Source organism: Caloenas nicobarica, chromosome 22 (assembly GCF_036013445.1).
Source record: "Caloenas nicobarica isolate bCalNic1 chromosome 22, bCalNic1.hap1, whole genome shotgun sequence".
Classification (NCBI taxonomy): Eukaryota; Metazoa; Chordata; class Aves; order Columbiformes; family Columbidae; genus Caloenas; species Caloenas nicobarica.
Window position 1 is genome coordinate 1,287,534 of NC_088266.1, and position 16,675 is coordinate 1,304,208.

Consider the following 16,675-nt stretch of genomic DNA (forward strand, 5'->3'; position numbering starts at 1 on the left):
ACCATAAACCCAACCACTGACCCGAGCGCTGCTGCCAACTCAGTCGTTTCCCAAAACCGGGATTTTTTTTTAAATTTTTAATTCCTATTTTTGGGGGGGATCGAGGGCATTTCCTGCACAGGATGGGGTGGGAAATCCTCACAGGACCCCGGTTTTGCAAACCCTGGAACCCCATTTTGCAAATCTTGGGTGATTTTTTGCAAAGCTGGGCTCCTTTTTCCCAAATTTGGAGTGAATTTCCTTAAACCTGGGACCTCATTTTGCAAATTAGGGCTTCTTTTCTTAAACTTGGGGCCCCGTTTTGTAAATCTGGGGTGACTTTTCACAAATTAGGGCTCCTTTTCTTAAACTTGGGGTGACTTTTCTTAAACCTTGGATCCCTTTCTGCAAACCTGGGGTGACTTTTTGCAAATTTATGACCCCGTTTTGCAATCCTGGGGCCCCTTTTTGCAAACCCGGAGTGCTTTTTCTTAAATCTGGGCACCCGTTTTGCAACCCAGGGCTCCTATTCTTAAACCTGGGGTGACTTTTCTTAAACCCGAGACCTCATTTTGCAAACTTGGGGTCCCTTTTCTTACACCCGTGGGGTCCCATTTTGCAAACCGAGGCCCCTTTGTGCGAACCTCATGCCCCGTTTTGCAAACCTAAGGTGCCTTTTCATAAATTTGGGCTGCCTTTTTGCAAATCTGGGGATCCCTTTTGCAGAACTTGAGACCCCTTTTTGCAAACCTGGGGTTCCTTTTCTTACGCCCCGGGGACTCTCTTTGCAAACCCGAGACCCCATTTTGCAAAACTTGAGCCCCATCTTGCAAATCCGAGGTGCCCTTTTGCAAATCCTAGGACTTCGTTTTGCAGATTTACGGCCCCGTTTTGCAATCCCGAGGTGCCTTTTTCCAAACGTCGAGCCCCTTTTCACCAACCCGCAGCTCTGTTACCTCTTCCCCTTTGCCCGAGCATCATTTTGCAAAGAACTTTTGCTTCTCTTGTGCTGCAAAGTTTATTGCCTCTGAGTCTCATCGGCTTCAGCACCAAAAATCTTCCTTCCCAGGGTCACATCCAACCCTGGAGAGGGATCCTCGCATCTCCCTCACCTTCCCGGCCATAAAATAAAGGGAGTTTTGGGCGTCTTGAAAGCAAAAAACCGGCGTTAATTTATGTATAAAACATTGCTTAAAAATAAAACATCAGCACTTCTCATTCTTTAGCTCTATAAACTCTCGTTTAGCTTGAAATATTAAAATCTTGCCGGATTTCTTGCATCCACTTCCATTCCCAAACGCGCTTTCCCATTTCCAGGCAGGAAAAAAAACCCTTTATTTCACCTTAAAAACCATAAAACTGAGCCTAAAAGCTGCAGGAGGATGTTTGAGAGCAACGTTACGGATCGAGATTAAGATAAACCTGGGCTAAGCAGCAAACCTGGCCCTGGGATTTAGGGGCACGTGCCCCAGCAGGAAATATTTTTGAGCATCCGTAGTGTGATTTCGCTGTTTAATGAATAACGGGTCTATTCTTCGTTAGGAGCTGGCGGGGATTAGGCTGGAGGCAGCTGAGCTTGAGGTTGGGTTCTCCTTTTCCAAGCCAGCCCCTTTTGCAGGGAAAAGGGGTTATAAATGTATAATTTTATATTTTATATATCAATATATATATTAAAAACGTCGTTGATATGTTTGTATATATATTTAAAAACAAAAAAAAAGTATAGAATGCCTAGGATAGCTCAGGCTGGGGGATTTAAAATCTCCCCCCTGCCCAGGGCTGCAAGAATCATAAATACAGTTCAAATCCCTTATTTTTCTTCACTTTAATTATGGGGTGGACCCGACGCATCGGGCGTTTTCCCCCCGCGCGACGCGGGATGCCGGGAAGGATTTCACCTCCCGCAAAACTCTGCTGGGAAGGATTTTTTTTTGGGGAAAAAAAAATCCCTCGGGTGTGACGTTTGCTCTGGATTTTCATTCCAAGGGCTTCGTCAGAGCCGGGTGGACGCAGCGCCGGGCGATGGGCTTTGCCACGACCCACGTTGTGATTGTTCGTTTGGTTTTGGTTTTTTTTTTTTTTTTTTAATATATATTAAATTTCTCCTGCTGGTGCAAAGGGCTGGAGAATAGAAAGCGGCAGCTCGGCCTCCTCCCGACCTGTTGAGCTGCAATAATTTGTATGTTCTTTTGTTCGAGGTTACGCTGGTTTTGTCGCGGGTTATAGAATGTGAAGGGGAGGGACGGCTGGAACTGGGCGGGGGTTTCTGCATCTCTAGGGCTTCTGTTGCCCCACGTTATGGAGATGGTGTGTTGGAGAGCGTTGGAATTGAGGTTATTTTATGGTAAAGTTGGATTTTCAGGTAGGTTTGGTGTCGTCCTCTTTGGGAACACCCTCCGCGTCGCTGTGGTTGTGGTTACATCCTCCCCTCACCCTCCTCTTCATCAGCATCCCCAGCCCAGCTCCCCTGGATCTCCCAACGTGTTGCCCTGGGCATCTTGGTGACCCCACATTGGTCCTTCTCCGCTTTCCCTTGACCTAGAGGTCCCCAAACCGGAAACATCGTCCCAAGAAGGTGGCACCAACCCAAGAGGCAAATGTCTTGACTGGCCATGCTCTCAACATCAAGAGCACGTTGGAAATATCATCTTGCTCCTCAAGAGAGAGCTGTCACCTTCCCTGGTCACGGGACTGTGAGTTCTCCTGGGCAGAGGAGAAAGTCTGGTTGATATCTCAACCTCTTCTTCCTTCTTGTCTCCCATCCTCCTCAGAGCAGCATGGCTCATCCAACCCTACGTTATTCACATCTTTGCCGGGAGAGCGCAGGAACTCCAGGCTCACTCCAAAGGAAGCAAAATCTCTGTTTCAAAGGGTAGGAAAAGGAAGAAGCCGAGTGGTAGACAAATAATCACGGTCAAAAGAGCAAAGCAGAAGGATGCGACCCCGTGGAAACAGTGGTGGGAATGGGGCTGAGTCTCACCTGTGTATCTGACCCACGGCGCTCTTGGTGTGAGCAAGAGATGAAGCTCTTGATGTAAACAAGAGTTGAAGGTCATGGCATGAGCAAGAGATGAAGCTCTTGGTGTGAGCAAGAGATGAAGCTCTTGATGTAAACAGGAGTTGAAGGTCATGGCATGAGCAAGAGATGAAGCTCTTGGTGTGAGCAAGTGATTAAGTCCTTGATGTAAACAAGAGATTAAGCTCTTGGTATAAAGAAGAGATGAAGTTCTTGGTGTGAGGAAAAGATGAAGCTCTTGATGTAAACGAGTGATGAAGGTCCTGGTACGAGCAGGTGGTTAAGTTCTTGATGTAAACAAGAGATGAAAGTCTTGGCATGAGCAAGAGATGAAGCTCTTGGTATAAAGAAGAAATGATGGTCTTGGTGGGAGCAAGAGATGAATGTCTTGGCGTGAGCAAGAGATGCAACGAGGCTGGGCTGGAGAACCAGAGCAGTGAAAAGGAGGAGCTGGAACTAACGCTGGAGATATGACCGTGTTGGAGATGTTGATTCCTTCGAGTGGACCAAGCTGCGTGCAAAGCCAACAGGAACTTTGCACCGGGAGCTCCACAACTTTGCATGCCCCCAGCACTCGTTTGCATGTGACTCGAAGCAGGACAATGAGGCTTTGTGGCGCACGCAGTTTTAATATCAGGTGGAACATGAAGCTGGAGGAGAAACTCAACCAGCAACAGCTCAGCACCAGGTGATGCGCGGAAGAAGTGTTGCACGCCCAAGCGCTCCCTGTTGCTCCCAGAGATGACCAAGGCAGCCTTGGGCCCCCAAGTCTGTTAATAGAGCAACGATGAGGACTTGAGCTGGTAAAAGACTTCGCGTCGATGTCCTCAAGGTGGCTAAAAACCATCTGGTTGGAGAGGAGCAGAGCAGGGATGGATGGAGCCATATGGGTCCTGCTGTGTCCCAGCTCCATCCCATGCTGGAGGAGATACAGGAAGAAAATTGGAGCATCATCCATGAAGGTCTTGGAGCTTAAACCTTGCGTTGGATTGGGGTCAGATATGTACGACGTGGCTGGGTAAAGCAGCTGGAGGTGACAACATGCTTATTTTGCCCTAAAATGGCGTTATGTGCCCCAAAAGCAATGGGAAATCAGGCTGGATGTGGCTATGGGATACGGTCACCCGCTCACAGGTTCATATACTCAATATTTCTACATGGCAGACAGGAGACATATTTCCAGCTAATTCCACCCTCACCGTGCCAATACCAGTCTTAACGACCAAGCCCAGCCCACCTAAGCCTGGCTTATGTCCCAATACCACTGGTTACCTTCTGTAATTGGAGATAAGCGTCCAAATCCGTCCCTGTCCCCAGCAGGCCAGGTGACAGGGACCCTGGCTCGCTGCCACGTTAAACAACCTGGGAAGAACTCGCCGGGTTTATTTTTCCTCACCAGCGTCCCCAAGATCCAAGCAGATCATTTCCAATGGGTGGTGGGACCACCCAGGAGGTGGTTGGAGGGGAAATTCCCGGTGATGAGCAACCACACCAGGCTTGTAGCATCTTCCTTCCAGCCGGGCTCTTGGCGTGCAAAGGTTTTGGAGGTGACTGCACCCAAATTCTGGATGGTCGCAGTCCCAGGATGGGGGTTTGGCAGCTCCCCAACGCCATCCAAGAGCAGGATGGCCAAGCAAAGTCATGGAGTCCTTCAAAATGTGCCCCGACCGCCTATTCATTAGCAGCAACATTTCATCCCTGCTCTAGAAAATGGTGCTTTTTGGCAAATTTGGGTGTTTTTTCCAGCAAAACGTCTCCCTGGGAGATGAGCGAGCGGGTGTGAAGCATCTCTGGCAGCGCCGGAGCATCGTCGTGCATCCCCGGCCACGGTGAGGAGCACAGGGAAGATCTCGAATTGCTGCTCGGTGCACACATGGAGGAGTAAACACCCCGTATCTGCAGGAAAAATCACGTTTGCATGTGCTCCACCGAGCAATCGAGGGGATTTTAGGTTTATACCCACGTCACGACGCAAGTTTGGCATCGACACGGGCTTTTCCACAGCCGTGTGAATAAATCGAGGAGTATTTTGTTGCAGGGGGGGGTCTATTTTTCCTGCATTGTCTCCTCCTTTGCTTGATCTGTTGGGTGTTTCTGGCTTGGGGGAACCAAACCTGGATGAGTTCACCAGGATCTCCTGGTGATCACGTCTTTGCTCTTCCAAGGGAAAAATCCCAAACCCAGGAGGTTCTTGAAGGTTCTCCAGGTTCTCCAGGAGGTTTCTTGAAGGATAAAAATCCCCAGGGAGGCTCCCACGGGTGACTGTACCCACGCGACCGGTTGTGGGGCTGGGTGAGTCATCGGCCGAAATGATTTTCTGCTTTTATTTTGGATATCAGGATGAAAACCAGCGGTTGGGATGGGCTGGGAACAACCAGACCAGTCGTCTTCTCCAGCTCCACCCCAAAATGACCCTTCCCGGGCGCTTTCATCTCTGCATCTCGCTCCGGTGATTGGGATTGGGGATTGCTGGGGAAATTTCCAGCAAAAGGCGTTTTCATCCCCAATTCGGACCTTGATATATGTAATTTTTTGGAGGGTGATGGTGAACACTTTCGGGGACCAAAAGCACCATCAGATCCCACTGGAAATAGGGAGAAACTTGAAAGCGAAGTGAAATCCCACTGGTAGAAGAGCCCCGTTAAGAGAAAAAAAAATCAGAAATACACAATATAGAGTGATAAATGCAGGGTTTATTATAAAATAAGTTGCATTTTGTTCTCAATTTGGGACAAAATGATGGGGAACGGAGGTTCAGCATCACGGGCAGGTTGGCGCTACCCAACGTGATATGGTATTGAGAGGTGGAAGAGCCATAAATTAGGGTTGGAAATAAGGCGATAAATCCTTATTTAAGGAAAAATGGATTATTTTTTTCCCTTTTCCCAAGGGAAAGCCCTTTGCATGGGAGTAAATGCCCAGAGTGAAGGAAATTTTGCAATTAGCGGGGCTGGTTTCCTCTGTCTGCAACACAAATCGACAACAGAGGCTGAAAGTCACATCAAATTCCTTCCAAAATGGTAAAAAATGCAAAGAATTCTCCCAATTTATGGGCGTGTTTAGGTCTCCTTTCAAAATTTTTTAAAAAAAAAAAAAAATGTTCTTACTAATTCGATGATTAACATTTTCTGGTTAAAAAGAAGGCAGAATGAGGCAAAGCGATGCCCGGCGGCGGGTGAGAGCGAGCCCAAGGTGGCTCGAGCAGGACAAAAATGTCATTTTCCAGCTTTTCCCCAAAAAATCCCAGTCCCTGATGACGCTGTGGGAGAACCGGAGCTTCTGGCAGCTCTCGTCGATCCGCAAACCCAATTTGGGGGCTTTTTTAGCCCCTCTGCTGGCGTTTTCCAGGGGAAATCCAAGCGTTTCCCACCAGAAATGGGATTTTTGGTCTCCCTGGGAGCAGCAAATGGCACGGAGCAAGGAGGTCCCTCGTCAAGTGGGAAAGTCGGGATCTGCTCGTTAAGCCACCAAATATTTGGCTTAAATGCAAGACGGGGCGGGGAACAGCGGGAGAAATGGTGTAAGAGGAGCAGCCCAGTGTAAACCCGTTGTAAGCCCATTGTAAGTCTGTTACAAGCCTGTCGCAAGCCCGTCGCATGCCTATTGCAATCCTGTTGCAATCCCATTGTAAGCCCCTTGCAAGTTCGCTGCAAGTCCATTGCAAGCCCATTGTAAGCCTATTGCAAGCCCATTGTGAGCCTATTACAAGCCCGTTGCAAGCTCATTGTAAACCCATTGCAAGACTAATATAGGCACACTGCACACCTGTGACAAACTCGTTGCAAGTTCATTGCAAGCCTGTTGTAAACCTACTACAAGTCCCTTACAAGCCTGTTGCAAGCTTATTGTAAACCTACTACAAACCCTTTACAAGCCTGTTGCAAGCATATTACACGTCCTTTGCAAACCCACTGCAAGCCCACTGTAAACCTGTTAAAGCCCATTGCAAGCCTGTTGTAAGCCCATTGTAAGACCTTTGCAAGCTCATTGCAAGCCACTGGCAAGCCCACTGCAAGCCTATTATATGACCACTGCACACCTGTTAGAAGCTTGTTGCAAGCCTGTTGCAAGCTTATTGTAAACCCATTGCAAGACTAATATAGGCACACTGCACACCTGTGACAAACTCGTTGCAAGTTCATTGCAAGCCTGTTGTAAACCTACTACAAGTCCCTTACAAGCCTGTTGCAAGCTTATTGTAAACCTACTACAAACCCTTTACAAGCCTGTTGCAAGCATATTACACGTCCTTTGCAAACCCACTGCAAGCCCACTGTAAACCTGTTAAAGCCCATTGCAAGCCTGTTGTAAGCCCATTGTAAGACCTTTGCAAGCTCATTGCAAGCCACTGGCAAGCCCGCTGCAAGCCTATTATATGACCACTGCACACCTGTTAGAAGCTTGTTGCAAGCCTGTTGCAAGCTTATTGTAAACCTTTTACAAGTCCCTTGCAAGCCCACTGTAAACCTAATACAAGGCTGCTGCAAGCCTGTTGTAAGCCCATTGTAATACCGTTGCAAGCTCATGGCAAGCCTGTTGCAAGCCCATTGCAAGCCTATTATAAGCCCACTGCACACCTGTTACAAGCTCATTGCAACGATATTGTAAACCTATTACAAGTCCCTTGCAAGCCTGTTGCATGCTTGTTGCAAGCATATTATAAGCCCAATGCAAGCCCACTGTAAACATACTACAAGCCTGTTGCAAGCCTGTTGTAAGGCCCTTGCAAACTCATTGCAAGCCCATTGTAAACCTATTACAGGCCCCTTGCAAGCCTGTTGCCTGCTTGTTGCAAGCCCACTGTAAACCTAATACAAGCCTGTTGTAAACCCATTGTAAGGCCCTTGCAAGATCATTGCAATTCCACTGCAAGCTTATTATATGCCCACTGCACACCTGTTACAAGCTCGTTGCAAGCCTGTTGCAAGCTTATTGTAAATCTATTACAAGCCTGTTGCAAGCATATTGCAAACCCACTGTAAACCTACGACGAGGCTGTTGCAAGCCTGTTGTAAGGCCCCTGTAAGGCCCTTGCAAGCTCATTGCAAGCCCGTTGCAAGCTTGTTGTAAGCCTTTCGCAAGCCCCTGGCAGTCCCATCACACCCGAGCACCGCGGGAAGGAGGAAGCCGGGAACTGACGCCCGGATCAAAGCGACCCGGCTGCTCCGAGCTGCATTTCCCAGCCGGGACCCCCCTCCCTTCTGGTTCCAGTTACTCGCAGGCTCCGGGGTTTCCGTCCCCTCGGCCGTGCCCCTTCCCACGCGTCACCGGCCGCAGCCCCACGCAGCCCTTGCACCTTCGGGGTCCGTTTCTGCAGCGCCGCGGGGTTTTTCCACCCCCCTCGGTTCCGCCGACTCTTTCATCCCCCACTTTGGCAGCTGCTTTTCCTTAAATCGCGGGAAGAAAAGCAAAGGGGGGCGGAGGGTGAAATAAAACCTCTCCCGGGATGGTGGGAAACCAAAGCTGGTGCTGGGAATGCTTGAGGCATCGCCCGGGCGTCGGGAAGCTGTACGGGTGCGGGGAGGGGGGAAAACCAGGAGTTGGGGTTTGGATCCCCGAGATGTGCTGGTGGGTTGGTCTGTACGGAGAAAGGAGATTGCAAAGCCATTGCAAGCTCATTGTAAGCCCATTGCAAATACATTGCACGCACATCGCAAGCCTTTTGCAAATCCGTTGCAAGCCTATTGCAAGCCCATTGCAAACCCCTTGCAAGCCCGTAGCACACCCACTGCAAGCCCATTATAAACCCATTGTAAGCCCATAGCACAGCCACTGCAAACGCCTTGCAAACCGCTTGCAAGCCCTTTTCAAGCCCATTGCAATCTTGTTGCAAACCCATTGCAAAACTTGGAGGGTCACTGCAAACCCTTTGCAAGCTCATTGCAAACTCATCGCAATGTGTTTGCAGAAACGCATTGCTTGCAAACCTGTGGCAAGCCCATTGCAAACCCTTTGCAAACCCATTGCAAATTCATTGCAAGCCAATTGCAAGTCTATTGCAAGCCCAACGCAAATCCCTTGCAAATCCTTTGCAAGCCTCTCTCAAAGCCATAGCAAACCCATTGCAAGCCCAATGCAAACTCATTGCAAACCCGTTGCAAGTCCCTTCAGAACCTGTTGCAAAACCCTCTCAAACCCATTGCAAATCCTTTGCAAGCCTCTTTCAAGCCCATTGCAACCCTTGGAAGCCCATCACAAACTCCTTGTGCAAACTGCTTGCAAACCCATTGCAAACCTGTTGCAAGCCCATTGCAAACATGTTGCAAACTTGTTGCAAGCTCCTTGTAAGACGGGGCTGCCCTCAGCCCCCCGTCACATCCCATCGCAGAAGCCACCCAGGCCCCCAGCTCCCCGATCCGCGTCTCCCGTTATGTTTTCTTTAATTAAATCTTTCCTGTTGGAAAAACGAGGGATGCGGGGAAGCCGAAAGAGAAAAAAATCAAATCTGCTCGTCGCCTCCCCCTCGCAGGGCCCGCCGGGGCATCACCCGCTGCTCCCAGCGCCGCCGGATCAGCAGAACCCGCCGACGGCCTCGTCGGGCCCCTCGGCCTCGTTAGGGCTCATTAACGAAGCGTCTGTCTTGCTTTTCCAAGCCGTCAGTGCCCATTACCATCCGGGTCTCCTTCACCCCGTCCCACGGGCTGGGAACGGGACGGGAGCGGGAGGATCAAAGGCGACGGGTGTCCAGCTCCAGCGGGGCGGAATAATTTAATAGAGAAGCTTATAATTTATTTTTACAGGTTGGGTTTTTTTGCTATTACCAGGGGGTTTTTATTTTCTTTGCTATTACCAGTCTCGATTCAGCCCATAAATCTCTGCTGCCAGCTCCGTCTGCTCCCATTCCACCTCCACCACCAGGAAAAAAATTGGGTGGTTTTTTTTTTTAATTAAGCTCAAAATTTTTGGCAAATCCTGCTTGTCTCTTTCCAGGGAAATTCGGATTTGCTGGAAAGGCCGGGCCGGGTGCGGGGGAGCAGCGGGATGCCGGCGGGTTCCCGGGGTTCTCTGCCGGCCCCGCCGCTGGAGCCAGACACGGGGAGAGGAGGAGGAGGAGGAGGAAGAGAGATGGTGCTGGTGCAAGCCCGTCCTGAGCATCCCCAGCCGGGGAAAAGCACGCAGTGGTGGCGATCCCAGTGCCGTGTCCAGCGTTGCAACCCTCTCCCCAGCACTGTAACCCTCTCCCCAAAGTTGCATCCTTCCCCCAAAATTGCAACCGTCTCCCCAGCGTTGCAACCCTCTCCCCAACGTTGCAACCTTCCTCCAAAATTGCAACCCTCTCCCCACTGTTGCAACCTTCTCCCTACCACTGCAATCCTCTCTGCAGCATTGCAACCCTCTCCCCAAAATTGCAACGCTCCTTTCAGCGTTGCAACCCTCTCCCCAGTGTTGTAACCCTCTCCCCACCACCGCAACCCTCTCCCCAGCACCAGAACCCTCTTTTCAACATTATCACCCTTTCCTCAGCATTGCAACCCTCTCCCCAGCTTTGCAATCTTCCTCTCAGCGTTGCAATCCTCTTTACAACATGGCAACTCTCTCCCAGCATTGCAACCCTCTCCCCACTGTTGCAACCCTCCTTTCAGCATTACAACCCCCTCCTCAGCGTCGCCACCCTCTCCCCAGCGTTGCAATCTTCCCCCCAGCACTGAGAACCTCCCCAGAACTGCAGACCCTCCCCAGAACCCTCTCCCCAGCTTTGCAACACTCTCTCCAGAATTGCAACCCTGGTTTCGACATTGCCACCCTCTCCCCAGCTTTGCCATCCTCTCCCCAGAATCGCAACCTTCCCCCAACACTGCAACGTCCCCCCAGCATTGCAACCCTCTCCCCAGTGTTGGAACCCTCTCCCCAGCACTGCAACCCTCTTTTTAATTTTACCGCCCTCTCCCCAGTTTTGCAACCCTCTCCCCACTGTTGCAACCCTCCTTTCAGCATTACAGCCTCAGCGTTGCCACCCTCTCCCCAGCCCTGCAGCCTCTGCCCAGCACTGCGATGCACGAGGGCTCTTGTTCACGCGCTCGCAGGCCGGTGTCCCGCGTGTGGCCGGGCTCAGACTCCGCTGGGGCAGGTTTATTTAGAAAACCGGAGCCGGCTGCAGCCTCAGCTGGAGCCGCTTCTCCCCATGGGCGCTGGGAGCACTGGGGGCATGAGTTTCACAGGGTGACAAACCCCGGGCTCAGCCCCAGCGCTGGGTTTGCCCATGGGTCTGGGTAGGAAAAATGAAAATCCTTCACGTCTGGAAACTCAGCAGCGCCCGGGCTGCTGCCAGGGCCTCAATGAGGGGTGTTGTGCAACGCAGCTCCCCAGGAGCAACACCAAATGCACCAACACCGAATGCACCAGAGCTAAATGCACCAACACCAAATGCACCAGAGCTAAATGCACCAACACCAAATGCACCAGAGCTAAATGCACCAACATTAAATGCATCAGAGTTAAATGCACCAACACCGAATGCACCAACACCAAATGCACCAGAGCTAAATGCACCAACACTAAATGCATCAGAGTTAAATGCACCAACACCGAATGCACCAGAGTTAAATGCTCCAGAGTTAAATGCACCAGAGCTAAATGCACCAACAATAAATGCGCCAGCGCAAAATGCACCAGAACTAAATGTACCAATGCTAAATGCACCAACAATAGATGCACTAGAGTTAAATGCACCAGTGCTAATGCACCAGAATTAAATGTACCTGTGCTAAATGCACCAACAATAAATGCACCAGAGTTAAATGCACCAGAGCCAAATGCACCAATGTAAAATGCTCCAGAGCTAAATGCACCGGAGTTAAATGCACCAACACTAAATGCACCCGAGCTAAATGCCCTGGTGCTAAATTCAGCAACGCTTTATGCATCAATGCAAAACACCCTGATGCTTAATGTCCCAGAGCTAAATGCCTCTTTACTAAATGCCCCAGTGCTAAATACACCGCTGCTTAACGCCCTGGTGCTCAGTGCACCAACTTTTTATGCCCTGACGCTAAATGCACCAGTGCCAGACGCCGTCGTGCTTAATTCCCTCGTGCTAAACACCCCGATGTTAAATGCACCGATGCTTAATGTCCTGGGGTTTAAATGCACCGATGCTAAATGCTTTTTTGCTAAATGCACTAATGCTAAATTCCCCAGATGCCAAATGCATCGATGCGAAATGCCCCAGAGCTAAATGCCCTTTTGCTAAATGCACCAGTGCTAAATGCACCAGCAATAAATTCCCTGGTGCCCAGATGCGAAATAGCCCTGGAGCTAAATACTCCAGAACTAAATGCCCCAGGAAAAACAAATTTACATTGCGACCAAGAGCAGCAGCTCTGTTTGGGGAGACTCCCCCCATTCCGGAGTTTAAGCCGTCTCTGAAATAATTGGCATGATTTAATTAACCCAAAGGAGATGACGGACGGGCAACAGGAGCAGATTTAAAGCACTAAAAGGTGCTCAGTTCCCAGTGCCGATTTGGCACCCGGCGGGATTTCCAGTCGAAAAATAGGGGCTGAATCCTTCCCGTATGGATCCTATAGGATATTGATAACCCGGTAATCGTTAACGCTGGTACATTAAGGCTTTAATTGCAGGGAGGTGAATGGATCCCCCCAAATAAGCCAACACTGATGGGTTTGGGGGGGTTTGGGATGGACGGACGGACGGACGGTGGCAATGGAGAGGGGGCTGGAGCCGACACCAAGTGGATGGAAATCGCAATTTCTGCTCCGTGAGCGAAAAACTGAGAACTTGGGGCAAAAATGGGGGGATTGTACAAAAAAAATGACCCTGCAATGAGGCAAAAATTGTGCAAAAAAAATTCCAATTTGGAGCATCCAGAAGAAGGTGGGGGGAGGAGAGAACACGTCAGCCGGCGATTTCCTTTGGAAAAATACCTGAATGCACTGCAAATAAATTAAAATAAACCCCCAAAGCTGACTCAAAATATTTAGATAACCTCGGTCATTCCCTTTTCCTCGCTTTCCTACCCCGGAATGGGGGGATGCTCCAGGGCAGGGGGGTTGAAGGTGGGGGGTGACAGTGACCTTTGCATCCCGGGATGCTCGTGCAGGGGACCGAGGGATGGACAGGGGTCCCTGGGGGATAACGAGCTCCCAGCTTCATTAAACCACCCGCCTTCGTTAAGAAAGGGATGCGGTGATGCTGTGCATCGGCGACTTGGGGACCACCACGGTGTGACCCCCCAGTGGTGCTCACAGGGAGGTGGGAGCCTGGCACTCATGCAATGCCTAATTTTTCCCAAAAAAGCAAATTTTTTTACCCCCCCAAAAGCCATTTTTTCCCCCCCAAAAAAGCCTTTCACCCCCCAAAAAAAGCCCTTTTTTCCTTTTTTTTTTTTTTTTTAAAGACTTTTCCCGCCTCCCCCCCCCCGAAAATAAAACATTTTGCCTTTTTTTTGCAGGGATTTAGAGCAGCTGGAAGCCGCAGGTAGGCGGATATGAACCGGCTCCGGCCTCGGCTCCGCTCACATCAGAAAATATCCGGCTCCATTGTTCGGGGGGGGACGCGCCGTGTCCGTGCTTTGTTCCCTCGGGACCTTTTTGAACCACATAAATATTTGCAGAGCCTGCAAGGAGGCGGAGGAATTTTTTTTTTTTTTTCCTGCACACACACCCCCCCCCCTTTATTTTTTTTTCGGGGGTGGGGGGAAGCGAATATGGCTTTTTGTACCTTCGGAGGGAAATTTCCGGCTGGAAACCCAACCCTGAGCGTGTTTGGAGGTTGAATGGTCGCCCCGCTGGGTGGAAACAATGTGGATTTTTGCTTAAAAGCTTTTCCCGCCCGGTTCCCTGGAGCGCTCAGGAATCGCATCCCATCGGCGTCGCCGGCGGGATGCGCGGGGAGCATCGGGAATTTGGCATCGCTTGGATTTTTTTATTTTTTGCGGAGGGGGGTTAAATATGAACATCCGGAGCCCAGGATGGGGTGGGATGCGGGATGGGATACCCCAAAATAAACCACATCTCCGGGATGCTGGAGATTTGCTGGGTGAGCATCCTTTGTGCCCCGCGGCGGTACCCGATGGGGACCCCCCGCCCCATCTTTGCTGTGGTTGGCGATGTCATCGCCTGGCGTGGCTTTTTTGGGGGCTGAAAAGGGCAGGATTTGGGTCGGGCGCTGCTCTGAAGTGGGTTTGGTGTGGGCAGGGATGCACGGCAGAGTAGCTTGAATTGTGGGGTGAAAGAAATGGAAAAAAAAAAAAAAACAAACGGGGAGGTGGGGAATAAAAAAGAGACAACAAAGAGGGGAAGAGAAAAAGGGGGGGAAAGGGAAAAAAGAGGGGAAAAAGGGGGAAAAAAGGGAGAAATCCCGGGCGGTGAGGCCTGTCCCGTGGGAGGGGCGGCATCGCCCCCTCGCGGCAGCAGCCACGGGGCCCACGGAGCGGGAGCAGCGTGGGGTGTCCTCCCATCGCCCCCCAGTGCCCTCACAGCCCCCCCAGTACCTCCCAATAGCCCTCCCGGTACCCACACTGCCCCCAGTGCTCTTACAGCCCCCCCAGTGCCCCCAGTACCCCCATAGCCCTCACAGCCCCCCCAGTACTACCCATAGCTCTCCCAGTAACCCCAGTATCCTCCCACAGCCCTCACAGCCCCCCCAGGGCCGGCAGGAGTGGGCAGCACCCACCCCACAAGCCGAGCAAACCCACTGGCCCCTTTGCAAACCCACAGACCCCTTGTAAACCCAAAAGCCCCCTTTGCAAACCCACCGGCCCTTTTGCAAACCCACCGGCCCTTTTGCAAACCCACCGGCCCCTTTGCAAACCCACGAGCCCTTTTGCAAACCCACGAGCCCTTTTGCAAACCCACCGTCCCCTTTGCAAACCCACCGGCCCCTTTGCAAACCCACGAGCCCTTTTGCAAACCCACGAGCCCTTTTGCAAACCCACCGGCCCTTTTGCAAACCCACCGGCCCCTTTGCAAACCCACCAGCCCCTCTGCAAACTCTTGAGTCCCATGTGCAGACCCACGAGTCCCCTCTGCAAATCCTCAAGCCCTGCTGCAAATCCCCATGGCCCACATGCAAATCCTTGAGTCCCCTTTGCAAATCCACGAGCCCCGCGTGCAGATTCTCGAGGCTGCCTGCAAACCCTCAACTCCCATTTGCAAACCTCAAGTTCCCGCGTGTGAACCCAGGAGTCCCCTTTGCAAACCCACAAGTCCCCTTTGCAAACCCACAAGCCCCCTTGCAAACCCACAAGCCCCGCTGCAAATTCGGAAGCCCCACTGCAAACCCACAACCCCCATTGCAAACCCACGAATCCTCTTGCAAACCTCCGAGCCCTGTTGCAAACTTACAAGCCCTGCTGCAAACCCACAAGCCCTGTTGAAAATCCAGAAGCCACATTGCAAACACACAAGTCCCTGTTGCAAACCCACGAATCCTCTTGCAAACTCGCAAATGCCCATTGCAAACCCACAAGCCCCATTGCAAATCCCCAAACCCTGTTGCAAATCCCCAAGCCACATTGCAAACCCACAGGTCCCCATTGCAAACACACAGGCCCTGTCGCAAACCCACGAGTCCCCTTGCAAACCTCTGAGCCCTGTTGCAAACCCCCAAGCCCCATTGCAAACCCTCAAGCACCATTGCAAACCCACAAGCTCCACTGCAAATTCAGAAGCCCCACTGCAAACCCACAGTCCCCTTTGCAAACTCACAAATCCCCTTGCAAACCCACGAAACCTCTTGCAAACCCGCAAGCCCCGTTGCAAATTCAGAAGCTCCATTGCAAACCCACAAGCCCTATTGCAAACCCCCAAACTTGTTGCAAGCTCACAAATCCCCTTACAAACCCCCAAACCCCACTGCAAACCCACAAGCCCCTTTGCGAATCCAGAAGCCCCACTGCAAACCCACAAGCCCTTTTGCAAACCCCCAAGCCCTTCAGGAGCAGATATTTTTATTTTCCACGCTGGGCAGCACCCTCAGCACCCCCTGGCACTGTTTATCCTCCCAGATTCGTTTCCCGACCCGGTGCCGGGCGCACGGGGCCGAAACGCAGCCCCGGTCTCGGGGAAACAGGGGTGAACCCCCAACCTCTGGCTCCATCCAGCCCCAGGGGATTTGGGGTCACCTGCCGGGTTGGGGGCTGCAGGGTTCTCTGGGCACCCCAGATGAGGGGGTGTTCGTTAGCCCACAGTTAATTAGGTCTGATTAACTGCCCAAAGTTCAGTGCCCAAAATCCCTCCGGCAAATCATGTCCCCACCAGCGGCATCGTCCCTGCGGGGCAGTAAATTGGGTGTCACCTCGGGGTGACACCACTCAGCCGTGAGGACACCGGGACGGGAGCAGCGCCTGCCCAGCCTGGGCACCCCCAGAGCACCCTGGGGTGCCAGTGGGGGACACAAGGGAGCAGTGCCACCTCCCTCTGCCACAGCATCCCCCCGGTGACCCCAGGTGGCTCGGGGACCAGCGCCACGGCCCTCCCGTGACAGCGGCCCTGCGGTACCAGCCCTGAGCATCCCTGGGTGACCTCGGGCAGCGGCGGGGACGCGGGCACCGGTGCCACCTCCCCGTGTCACATCATCCCACCGGTGCCAGCCCTGGGTACCACCCACGTACCGCAGCCTCCCACTGGTACCAGGCCCGGGTACCACCCGCGTACCGCAGCCTCCCACCGGTACCAGCCCCAGGTACCACCCGCGTACCGCAGCATCCCACCGGTACCA